Genomic DNA, 13,692 nt, shown 5'->3' with positions numbered 1-13,692 from the left:
CCAGATTATCTTTTTTATATAAAAATAGCTATTATGCTCTGATTATGTCAGTGTAGACTTTATGAATACTTATGGAATATTCTTTTATAATAATCCACATTTACTGTATATCCAGCATTTAAAAATTTTGTTTCTTGTTTTTTCCAAATTTTATTTTAGTAAAGCACTGTGGTTTACAAAGTTATTTATAGTTGGGTCTTAGACATACAATGCTCCATCACATCCAGCTTTAAAAATTAATGATCAACCAGCTCATGCACTACAAACATTATCCTCATATAGATATAATCCAAGATACAAAGATGTGACTAAATCAATTGAGCTATCAAAAACCAAAAGGATTTATCAAGTTGTTCTATGTGAAATGTTTCCTATCAGTCTAAGTCAGAAAGTTATTAGAATGCAAACATAAATGAGAGTAATGAGAGTGACCACAATTTTTCATTTAGTAGTCCATTATATGAATGTGATTAGAAATTCACTGAGCTCACTTTTCTATCTAACTAAAAGTCTCCCTAAACTGGCAGAAGGAAATCTGGGTGGAAGAGAATGTAATCTCATCTTGCTTACAGGCAACACTGCTCTGTGCTCATGCCCCTCACAAGCATAGCTTCCTTCATAATATGCAGTTTCTGCTGGGCAATAACTGAACCTGCCCTGACTCAGGTATGCCTCCAAGTATGCAGGCCATGTCACTTTAATATTTCTTCCAGATATTTTCCATGCCATATGAAAAGAAGAGTGAGAAAATCCAGGGACATGAAAATAATTGACTTCACCAGATTTCAATTCCATTTAAGGGAGAATAAGCCTGACATTTGAGGCATCATACAACCAAAGGGAAGTTGCAACTGTACTTCATCTAGGTAACAAACAGTTTAGTGTTCAATGTCATAGTTAATACTCTGGGCACTGAAATAAAATTTCAATGGAATTCTCGTTGAAAGTTTGTATCACCTTTAATAGAACACCTCCAAATTTATATTCAACAAATTTATGTGACTGCCCACTGACAACATAATTATAACAATATAAATGAACTCTAAACTATGTTTTATCTTCTCCACTGCGAAGTGATTGTGTATCAGTATTATAGATATGCAGAACCATGACATTCACTAATTTGTTCATCTGCTTCTGTATATTGTACTTACAGAATTACATGACAAGAATTGGTGTAAAATAACATGTCTTTCCACATTATCTTAGAAGTGAAGTTGCTTTATATTTTGCTTCTCTATAAAATGTGTAATTCAGAAGAAACACCATACTTTTTAAAAATGGCATTCAATTTGCTAATTTTCTTATAATTTTCAAAAGCGTTTATTGTGACTGTAAGGTGTTTCAAGATAAGGGTTTTGTGTACGTGGGTAGACTTTTTATACTTTGTTTTATAGATGGGATTTTTTTTAAACTGTAGCTTTTTTAAGTCACCAAATATCATCAAAAATCTAATGTGTTTCATTTGATGTTGTTAGATCAAAAAAGATATCAACATAAAATCGGTTACTAGTATTGTCAAAGAATTGTGTATTGTGTACTCACTGGGAAAAATAAAATATATTCACATTTAATTTTTTTAAAAGCCATTTATATAAAACATAATTTCTTATAGATATATATCAATATACTATTCTTCCACATGTAGGAATCTTAATATTTTATGACCAAACACATAATCCCACATTCTTATTCAGCTATGGGTTGAACAGTAACAAACATAAATTGGTGTTGATCTGTTGTAATAATTAAAAGACACGGATGAAGACAGAGAAAAAAGTATTTTAGATGATGGATTACATTATATTAGCACTAATTTAAGGTCTAACATTCTATACCTCATAAAGTTCCTAAGATAAACAGAATACAAACCCTTGTTTACAGAATTACCCAGTAAATTATTTGTTAAGATATGAATATGAGAGAATATTAGAAGAAAGTGGGCATTATCATTGCTCCAAAATAACTGATAATATATTTTTCCAACACAGTGGATGTTAAAAAGCCACCTCAGGAGCTGTTTAGAAATTAACAATTTCTTTTCTTATTGTACTTCATAAATACTTTACTCTTTTTCACTGTCAAGTAAAATATCAGTATATAAGTCTCTCTAAAATTAAAGTATAGCCTATGCATTTTTCAAATAAAAATAGCACTGCCAGTCACAAATGAAAGTACAAAACAAAACTGAAAATTAACTATAAAATATAAAAATAAAATAATATCATAATAATGTTGAGTTAACACATTGATAGTATTTATAATTTAAAGCAAACTTGTTATCAATATAATAAAGGGTAGAAAAATTACAAATAAGTCATCACATTGGTGAATTTGTGTTTATGGAAATGCATATTGCAAAAGTGCAGTTATTAGATGGTTTTATTTAATGTTCCCAGTACATAAAAATGTATTTAATTTGCTCCATAGAGATGGCAGAATTCCACAGTTCAGTTCATAGTAGATATGACAAATAAGACCAGAGTAACAGAAAAACAAGTTGTAACATTTTACAAAAAAAAAAAAACAGATTATTTAGGAGGCATGGCAATATGCTGATCCCAAAAGGTTTTAAGGACTCTTTCACTTCTGTGTTTTTAGTGTAGTCTTGCTGTTGACCTTCAGGCTCAGAAGGAATTTTCTTCAGGCCCAGACAAGAAATTTGGTCCACTAGAGTGTTACAAAGCTGTCCTGAGCCCTGGAAACAGATGCAAAACATGATTTGTGATTATGTGTCTAATTCATAAGGAACTATAAAGGTGATGACTTTGCAACCTCTGCTCAATACAGTTTTATCTTAAGAATATTCAGGTTACAGAAGTATATACATATATGTACATATGTGTATGTAGTTTTATATGTACATATATATTCAGACATTTTGGTAATAAAAAAGGAAAATCTTTTGAACTTAGACTTATTAACATCAAACCTGCAGGCTACTGAAATTTCACATAACTGCTCTTACGTGATACTACCATACCACTCTTTACTTAAAAAATTCAACCACAGACACAACTTCTTAATGGTTGGCAAAATACATTTTGGATAATTATTAGACATTTTTCTAGAAAATGTTCATGACCAGTCGATTTCTGGAAAAACAGTTTTTGATTTGTGTATTCCTTTTGTAAGCATGTATTGAGACAATATAATAAGAATTAAATTTTCAGAGTAGTTAAAACAAGAAATAGTTTTTGCCTTCTTATATGGATCAGCATCTTCTGTTAAGTCTGGCCCTGACAGTAACACAGAGTGTTCAGAGGCTACCCCTGGCTCTGTGCTCATCACTCCTGGAAGTGCCAGGTTTAACAATCAGGGTTAGAGTCAAGCAAAGCAAGTACCTTGAACCCTGGACTACCTCTTGATCCCCTTGAGAATATCTTTATCACGCTCTTAAAAACTGCCCTATCTCAAGATCAGAGCGATAGTACAGCAAGGAGGGGCCTTGTCCATGTTGGACCCCTGGTAGCCCAAACGGTTCCCCCATGCTGTCAGAAGTAATTACTGAGTGCAGAGCCAGGAGCAAGAAGCCAAGAGCACAGATGGGTGTCACCCAAAACCAAACCAAACAAACAAAAAACCTTATGCCTAATTCTGCCCAAAGTTCACAGGTGTGATCGTAAAGTCATTTAACTTGTGAGGGAGACACAAGAATCTTATTTCTCAGAGCTGATTGGGTTGGGGGGGAGACTTTAGTTGAGGAAATGCATGTAACCTCTGCTTGTTGGGGTGGTGTTTCAAGCTCCTCACTGAGATCACTATGCAGCACCGAACAGAAGGTATGATTGTATTACGTCCCCTGACGTTTCCGCATTTGTCTGGTGTACTCTTAAAGCTGCAGACCATTGTGCTAAAAGTAAAACTTGAAAGAATACACAAGATGTGCAACTCTGTCCCAGCTCTCAGCATTTGGAAAAATATCGTTTATTATTTTAAGATTACTGTCTGATTTTTGCTTAGGTTTTACTTCAAATTAAAGTTTACTAGAAAAAATAATGAACATAGAATTTTAGAATTTAAAGTTTTTTTGGCAATAAGATTGTATAGAGTTAAATTCCAACAGACTCTGAAATATATCTAATCAGTACGCTGGAAACCAGTGCATTTAGAAATAGATTTATATTACAGTATAGAACAGAAATTGATGGCTAATATGCATAATTTTTGTTACCTAAACTAATAATTTTTAGAATTCAAAAGAAGAATAAAATAAATTCTTGCAAGTTTTCTAACTTAAAACCAAACAAAACCAAAACCATTACATGAACTTTCACTGGTATTAAATATGAAATAAAGGGGGCTGGAGCAATAGCACAGTGGGTAGGGCATTTGCCTTGCATGTGGCTGACACAGGTTCAATTCCTAGCATCCCAAATGGTCCCCGAGCATCGACAAGTATAATTCCTGAGTGAGGAGTCACCCCTGTGTATCTCCGGGTGTGACCCAAAAAGCAAAAAAAAATAAAATAAAATAAATAAATGTGAAATAAAGCAATATATTATAATTAAAATTAAAGTGAAATGGGTGAAATATAGTTAATTTGATTTGGAAAACTTTGAGTGATGGTTGATGAAGTCATTGGTAGATTAAAAACACAACATAGATAATTTAGGAGTCAGCAACTGTCATTTAATTAATTTAAAAAATTAGAAACAATCTAGGAAAAAATAACAAATTAGCTTAAGTAAAAGTACTAAAACATTTTGAAAATTGTTGAAATATTTTTGTGCAAGTAGTAACCCATTAAGTATTAAATCCCTGTTTTCATTAAAGTTAGTGTTTTTTTTTCTGGAATTTCTCTGGAATTTTCTGTTTTTAATATCTAAATCACAAAACACAAACATTCATGTACACATATCACTAAAGTTGTTAATTTAAAGAATTATTTGTGTTAAATATGCAATATAATCTAATTTCTATAAATTTATCTAAATAAAATATAAATTAAAACAATTTTTAAATTTATAAAGGAAGTGTAAAATAATCTTGAATCTGCTATAACATTTCAATTTTTTAATTTTATACTTAAATATTATTAAGTAACAATAAATATGCAAGTGTACATACTTTTATAAAACATATGCATATTTACAAATCCACATACATATTGAAATTCAAGATATAATTGCTATACATATGGGGTATGGGAAGAGTCACATTAATAAGGATATTGATGTCAAGTCAGATACTCAAAGCTAAATGTTGCTTCTGATAATTCCTATTTTAAGTGTTTCTACATATATGATATGTAAACGAATTCGTATGGAAATATACACATAGGTGTCATATACATCATATATAACATATATATTATGATCCCATTAAAAACTAGAGGACATGCAGAACACAGTGAACATTATATTAGAAATAAAAATAAACCAAAACATTGAAGTTTGTGAAAGTTGCAATAATCAATTTCAGGAGTTCATCAGTGGAGAGTAATTGAATTTTGTTGAGCCTTCGGTGATGAAATAAATTGGGAGCTGACTGATATCACAACCAATGCTTACCTTCCATGTAATCCTGATCACCCCATCTGATCTCCTGAACACAGCCAGAAGGGATCCCTGAACACAGAGCCAAGAGTAAGACCTAGACACCACCAGCTGTGACCCCAAACAAAAATAAACAAAACATTTACTTTGGCTTTGATTGGAAGTTGATTAAAAGAAAAATAATCTGGTGAAGAAAAAGACACTATGTATATATATGTATATATATTTATTTTAATCTATATATCAATATATATTGTGTCTTTTTATCATGTATAAATCACATATTATACACGCTATATACATATATACAATATATAGTGTATATATCATATATATACAAAAATTGGCCTCAAGTGAGAGAATCAATCCAAGATATATTAAACTCAGGCATTATTACTACTTTGGGATATCCTAAACTTAGACTCTAGGATTCAAATCATAATAATACCTTAATGAGTAGATACTCTAAGACGATAGAATTAAATTAGGATCTCATTTTCCTCATGTAAAAGCACTGAAGTTTGGAATAGCACAAGATATAAATGGCAAATAATACATACTATGAATGTTTGAAAAGTAAGAGAGTGACACAAAGCAACAGAGAAAGAGAAAAATGAGATAATAGAGATAAGTGATAAATATCTAGGTTTTAGCCCAAACCTCAATGAATACATACTGAGACTAATATACCCAAGTTACATGCTCTGCTTCCATTTTTTTTAAAGATAAGAAACATATTTTGGAAATGGGAAAAATCAACTGTACTTGCAAATTCCTTGATTCCAAATTTGGCCTACATGTGGTAAGGCTCAAAATAAGGATCGCTATGCAAGCTTAAATATGCAAACTAAATAAATACAGTTATGAGTATGAAATACGCCCACTTAGAAAGCATGCAATTTCAAGTAAGCAGCAACAGGAAAAATCAGACAGAAGAATGAGATCAATTATGAAAAACACATCCCAAATGGGCCAGAGTGACTTGTACACATGTGCAATTGAATGCAACAGAGCCAAACCAGACCCCAGGGCTCAAACAGGAACTTCATTAGGGAAAATTAAGAACAATGCACAATCCTGACAAATCTTGTAGCAATAATCTATCTGAGGACTAAACATAAAAGGAATGCAAACAAGATCCTGGAAAGAACAGATTAATGAAAATGAAGATAACAATGCACAATAAAACTTAGTAGGGAAGAAATGTGGATGAAGGCAAATCTTAGTCTCTTTGTCTTTCCCCCCTCACATTTTGTTTTCCCTTGGATCCTAATGTGTTGTCGATTATCTCTTGTTAAAGACCACAACAGAAAGGCTTAGAAAATGAAAAATAATTAGAGCATAAGACTGTGTGGATAATTATGAAATGGCAAAATATAATTACCCATTCCCTGTAAATATCTTTTCTTTCTATTGTAATTTCAAAGTTCAAATTGCAGAAAATTAAATTTTAAAATTCACACATATATTCATATGCACATGCAAATGGCATGCATTGCTAAGCTATTTGCTTACAAAATTAACCTGCCAACAGACATACAGACACTATTCACTGTGCTCTTGTACATGAGTTTCTTAGATTAGCTCCCCAAGCATAAAGACTACCTTCTCAATACATTATTTGCTGTTTCTCTAGTTAGAGAAGTCATCAGGAATATCAAGTTTTCCATATTTAAATTGAATAATAATAGAAATATTTTTTCTCCCCTCTCCACAAGACATGCTTATTTCATTTCTAGCCTTTGAGATGTGAATGTTTCTAAATAGAAGTTTTAAGTTTAAAATACACAACACTATTAACAACCTTATTCCCCTTTGCAACTCCCTACTTTTGATACTGTACTTGCAAATTTTGATATGATACTGAAATGAGGAGTTCCCTAAATATTTCACTTGATTTGGAAATACTAGCATCTGCTGATTGAGTTTTATCATACCAAGTTGAATTGCATTGTGGTTTTACTGTTTAAAGCAGTCAATCCTTTTGGCTAACTACCCTATTTAAAAACTTAAAGGATGAATATATTGCAAAATAATCTAATATTTAGTTGAAGCAAAATAGTGTAGAAAAATGTATTTGGGAGCTATGAGGGGCTGGGTGCTTTAACAGTAAGTTTGCACTAAAATACATTTATAAAGAGAAAAACTTTCTTTTTCTACTTTTTTTTGGGGTCACACCCATTGATGCTCAGGGATTACTACTGGTTCTGCACTCTGGAATGACTCCTGGTGGTGCTCAGGAGACCATATGGGATGCTGGGAATCGAACCCGGGTCAGCAAGGCAAACGCCCTACCTGCTGTACTATGGCTCCAGCCCCTCATCTAGACTACATTTAAAGATGAATTCTTTGTAAAAGATAAGAATTAAAGTGATAGTAAATATTTCCAACGCAATTTCATTAATGGTGTTAAAGTGTAAGCCTTAAACTATTAGTTTTTACTTGAAGAGGTCTCTTCAATTAAGCAGCAAATACTTAGAACATATGTCCAATATATTCTATATTACAATTCTTGCATCCTCTTAAGTATTTATCAAATGCATGAATGCTAATTTATATGGAAAACATTATCATTTAGCTACAGATGATTTTTACATGTGCCTCTATCAAATAATTTATTGTTAAAACAGCAGACTATAGGGCATGATTCAATTTCTTGAGTGCACTGAAAGTTATCTAATATGCTCAAGAAATAATCAACTCTTTAAATAAATGAGTGATTCTGAACTACTTTTGTTTATTGAAAGAACAATATATATCCACTTCTTTCTTAGAATAACGATTGCTCAGTAGCAATTATGAAGAAATGTAGGCAATGGGTTTCACTCTTATTAACATTTTAGTCCTAGTTTTGTTGATTACTATGATAAGAAGAATATGCACTTATATTTTCCACAATGGTTAATTCAAATTTTATGATCATATTAAAAATAAAGTATTAATTAAAATAAAAATATTAAATATTTATCATTAGAATACCCACTGTGCATCAGTTAATGTGTTTGGATGCAAGAAACAGTATATGCCCCATAGGAAGTAGTATAAAAATACAGACAATATAATTTAACCAGCTGCCAGTGGGAAATGGTTCCAGCATGGCTGTAATGAATGAGTTTGGAAACAAAATGAACGTAATTAGTTCTAGAATAATTTTGCCCAAATACTATCCAATTTAATTAAAATAGTTTTAAAAAGGCCACATTTTAAAACTATATTCAGGATTTTCTTGATTTAGTAATATAATAAAACAAAAGAAAGTTACAGGTGATGTAAATATTTTTCCAGAAATATGTTATACCCAGATTCTAGAAGATTTAAGAGGGAATAGGTATCTTGAGATATCTCCAAAAGTCTGTAAATCATCAACATCATCAACATTTAGGAAATTATGAAATCATTGGGAACCCATATATGGCAAGCATTATGTCAATACTATTACTAACCATTAACCATTTAAGAAGATTAAAAGGTCATTACTATTTTTGAAATGATACTATTATGCTCTTTGCCCTTTTCATTGGGTTAATGTTTAAAATAATAATACAAAACCAGTACTCCATCAAAAAAAAATTAAGATAGCAGCAACAAACTACTAGCATTCACTGCATTCTTTGCTGCATTAATTGCATCAATTGTAAAGTTCATTAGGATTACCATAACAAAATACTATAGACCATGTAGCTTAATCAGCATAATTTTATCTCAGAATACTAGAGTCCAGAATTCTAAAATCAAAATATTGTCAGAATAAGCCCCCCCACCCCCCCACCCAGGCCTTTTCTTTTTCTTTTTGCTTCTAAATAGCTGCTTTTTGTGTTTTTTAAGGTCTTTCATCTGTGCCCTATATCCTCCTTTTATAAGTACTCTAGTCAAGTTGGCTTAGGACCCATCATAATTACCTCATTTTAACTTAATTAGCTTTTCAAAGGCCCTGTCTCCAAATACAATCATTCTTTGAGGTACTCAGTTTAGATATTTGACATGCGCATTGGCGGGGGTAAGAGTAGGGGACATCATTCAGTCTACTCACCACCACATATTTTTCATTTAAAAAAAGAAGAATGTTTTGATAAGCAGTAAAAAGAATGTGTTGATTATATCTTGACCTATGAATACTTATCTTTTAAACAACAGTGGATGGGAAGTACACATAATGCCCTTTACCCATACCAACATATGAATGGAAGTTCTGAGATAAAACATGTGTCTAATTGAAGTAGTCACTTCTTTAGTAGCATATATTTATTTAAAATAGCTACTAACAGACAAATGATAGCTATTCAGATCTGAGTACTTGACTTTTTTATTGAAAAAATGAAAGATATGAACCTGACAATTCAAACAAAATACATAAAAGTGTTACTAAAATTTGAGCTTTCAAGCAAAAATTAGAATTATTGAAAACTTACCTGTTCTCAAAGACTTGAGAGCTTCCTAAATTGAAAATGCTTTTCTGATAAGACTGACAATGTCATTGACATATATGATGATTTTATATTGCACAATGAATAAGCTACCAATTTGTAGATATGTATCTCTCAAGTTAATTTCCAAATGGTCAATGCATGATGCTTTAAATCTTGTTTTCTCTTGTTCTATTTGTGGCCTTGGTTTTGGAACCACAGTATGCCAGTGCACAGAGCTTATTCCCGGATCTTACACCAGGATCGTTGCTAATAAGCAGGCTCAGGGACAATATAGGATTCTGGAGATTGAATCCAGGTTGGCAACATACAAAGCAAATTCCCAACTGCTAAACTATCACCCCAAATCTGAAATTTTAAACCATGTATAGACAAAGGATTTGCTCAAAGTACACACTAAACTACTCAATATTAGACTATCAGGTTTTAAAATTTGTTGATATAGTTTCAGACATAACAATTCAACTTAATTTTAGAAAATGTTGTTTGTGTAAAATTTTTGTGTAATATCAAAAGAAGCTTAGTCTTCAGTAGCTGAAAGACTTAAACCACTTTGTTATTTTCTAACTATACATCTGTAATGGGTAATATATTCAACCAGAGCAAAATATTTTAACAGTCTCAAAAGTAAAGCACTGTAGAACTGTCCTCCCATTGTTCATAGATTTGCTTGAGCGGGCACCTACAGTAACGTCTCCTCTCCACTGTGAGACATGTTGTTACTGATTTTGGCATAAGGAATACAACAAGGGTAGCTTGCCAGGCTTTGCCTTGCGGGCAGAATACTCTCAGTTTGCTGGGCTTTCGGAGAGGGGCGGAGGAATCAAACCCGGGTCGGCCGCATGCAAGATAAACGCCCTACCCACTATGCTCTGGCTCAAAAAGTAAAGTAGATCTGAAAATTCAGCATTATTCTACCATGTTCGCTACTTAATCTTTGAACTAAGACTTGATCTAAGACATGTTGGAAAGTGTTTAATGGTGCCTCTCCTAATAATTTTTGCTTTGTGAAAATTATTTTTCTTAAATATATATCATTTGCATTATAGTGTTTTAAAACATATCAACTAAGATTTATTTTGAAATTTTAGTTTAATTTCTAATCCACAAATTATCTGCAACAATAATATTATAAACAAAAGTACTTTTGATTCTTCAAACACTTTTAGTATTCAAGCAAATATGTTTTAATTATAGTTCACAAGATGATCTAAGATTTTACATCTGTTGTGTCCAAAATGTTACTTTCTAGTCATGTGTCTCGAGTATGAGTTATGATTGGAAATTGAGTTCATAATTTTAGATGATTTCAAAGTGCAAAGAATATGTGGTAAGTAGTTATTCCCTAGATAGAACATAAGTATTCAGAGACTACTAAAATAAGAAATCACTGAAATAACCCATTACAAGAGTTATCTAGGTTATCTAATAGTTCAGTTATATTTGTTGTTTGAATATTATAGAGGGGGTTTGGAAGAATTTTGAGATGTAAGCTAGAAATGTCAAGATGTGGTGCTAGAGGTGTTTATAGGAATATGAATATTTTGTTGAGAGTTCAACAAGATAGCCGAAGAACTATAGTTATAGCTATTAAAGCTACCTGTCTTAAATAATACATTGATAATTTCAAAAGTAAAACTAGATTGAACTGAAACCAATTTAAAAAGAACTGCTTATATGGGACAGAGCTTTCATTAGCTGTTTTTTTTTTTAAAATGTAATTTCTATTGTACAGGTCAAAAGCCTGGGCTTTAAGGATACAGCGAAGATGGAAAACAATAATGCGGTACTCTGGCATTCATGCTTCCTAATCCAGATGGCTAATGATGCTATTGCAGGACTCTCATTGAGGTCTATTGTTGTATGAATCATTTGGCAGTAACTTCCCTTTCTCATCACAAGTTTCCTGGACAACACAAATGTTTATTTTTAAAAAAATCTCCCCCTATTTTCTCTATTTTTTGAGTTTGCTGAGATATGTATTATAAAGAAGTGATATGATATGCATGTATATCTAACAGCGACACAAATTTTTCTGTGTGCCAATCTGTTTGAGACTTAAGCATTTCTATTAGTACAGCTGGTAGGCAATTAATAACATTTTGACCTTGTAAATTCTCTAATAGAAACAGAACTTTACTATATTTTCAAGGATTATTCATGGGTTTTTGATGCAAACGCTATAAATACTGAAAGGAGTCCACAAATCATCAAAAGTGAAAAATAACTTATTCTTTCTGTCAAAGTATAAGTCCTATAATTAGTTGAAAACAAGAGTTCCTTCCTTGAAGAAACAAACCTGTTGCTAACAGGGTTAATGGTTCACACTCTGTTATGTTCTAAATTCCCATTAAAGTCATTTTAATGACTTTAAAAGGAATGCATGTCGAATTTCTTGCTTAGAGATAAAAGATATGTTTTCAGCTCTTGCTCTGCTGACACAGCCATTTAGCTTCTCTTGGTTTCATTAACTCATTAAACAAAATTCAAGGACCTCTGTATCTAAGATGCTATGCAGCAACAGAGAAAGCAAAGTGAACAAAATTTTAAAAGAAAATCACAAGAGGAATTTGCAACCTTAAAAATGGGAAATGTGAACCGTAATTTCTCATAAAATCCCAGTTGACAGCAGCCCTATACATGAAAGAGGGATCAATGGCCCCCTTCAGGTGTACACCATACCTGGATTTATTATTAGTTTTATACAAAGCAGGTTACAAGTTTGAAATATTTGAGCTTGAGTAGCAGGACAAAAACAGGAAGAGAGAGAATAGAGATATGGAAAAGAATCTAGAATTAGGATCTGATCCATCCACATTGCCTCAGGACGGAATTTCAGTTCCAGTGTGAAGAAGTGTGAGAAACTTGTGTGTCTGCTTTCACTTAGCAATATCATGAAATTCTGTCATCTTTGATTGTTATGAAATTTTAAACTTCCCTAAATATGGGACCTTGTCAGAGAGTTTCACCATTGCACATATGATACTCTTAATTGAAAGTGGGTTTTCTTTGCAAGATCTTCTTGGATTTTAAATATACTCATGGATGGGACTAAAGTCACAAAATCAAGTTAAGCCCTGATAAAACTACATAGACTATGGAAAGTGAATAACATGAGTATAAACAATACTCTAACTATTGTAAAATAAATACACAATGAATATGGATATAAATAGCAATGAAGGAAATAGAGGTAGAAGACTATTAAAGCTGTAGGAATTGAGGTAGTAATTAACAAGAAAGGTTATAACCAAACATTTTGATAAAGGTAGAATAAATTGTTTCCTACGTGAAAAGAGGAAATGCTCATTTCTTTGATATCAGCTCCTTAATAAAAGGTCAGAATGTTTAATAACATGGAAAAGCAATAATAACACCATGACTAAAGATTTCACTGAGGAATACAGTCTGAAGTCCAGAGAGATAGTATCGCAGGTGGGGTGTTTGATCTGAACTTGACTCCACGTGTTCTCCAAAGCACTTCCAAGTGTGATTCCTGAGCATCTAGGAATAAGCCTTAGGCACTGCTGCATAAAATTAAAAGCAAAAGAAACAAATAAAAAATGATTTTTATTAAATTAAATCACTGTTAGGTACACTGTTATAAAGTTATTCATGACTGACTTCCTGCCATGCAATGTACCAACACCCATCCCTTCCTTCATCAGTGTACATTTCCGACCACCAGTGTCCCCAGTTTCCCTTCTTTCACTTCCATCCCCAACCCATCCCCTGTCTGCCTCTACATTAGGCTTTTTCTTCCTTCCTTC

This window comes from Sorex fumeus, unplaced genomic scaffold, assembly GCF_029834395.1.
Source record: "Sorex fumeus unplaced genomic scaffold, SorFum_2.1 ptg000115l, whole genome shotgun sequence".
In the NCBI taxonomy this organism is placed as follows: domain Eukaryota; kingdom Metazoa; phylum Chordata; class Mammalia; order Eulipotyphla; family Soricidae; genus Sorex; species Sorex fumeus.
This window is presented reverse-complemented; position numbering follows the sequence as displayed.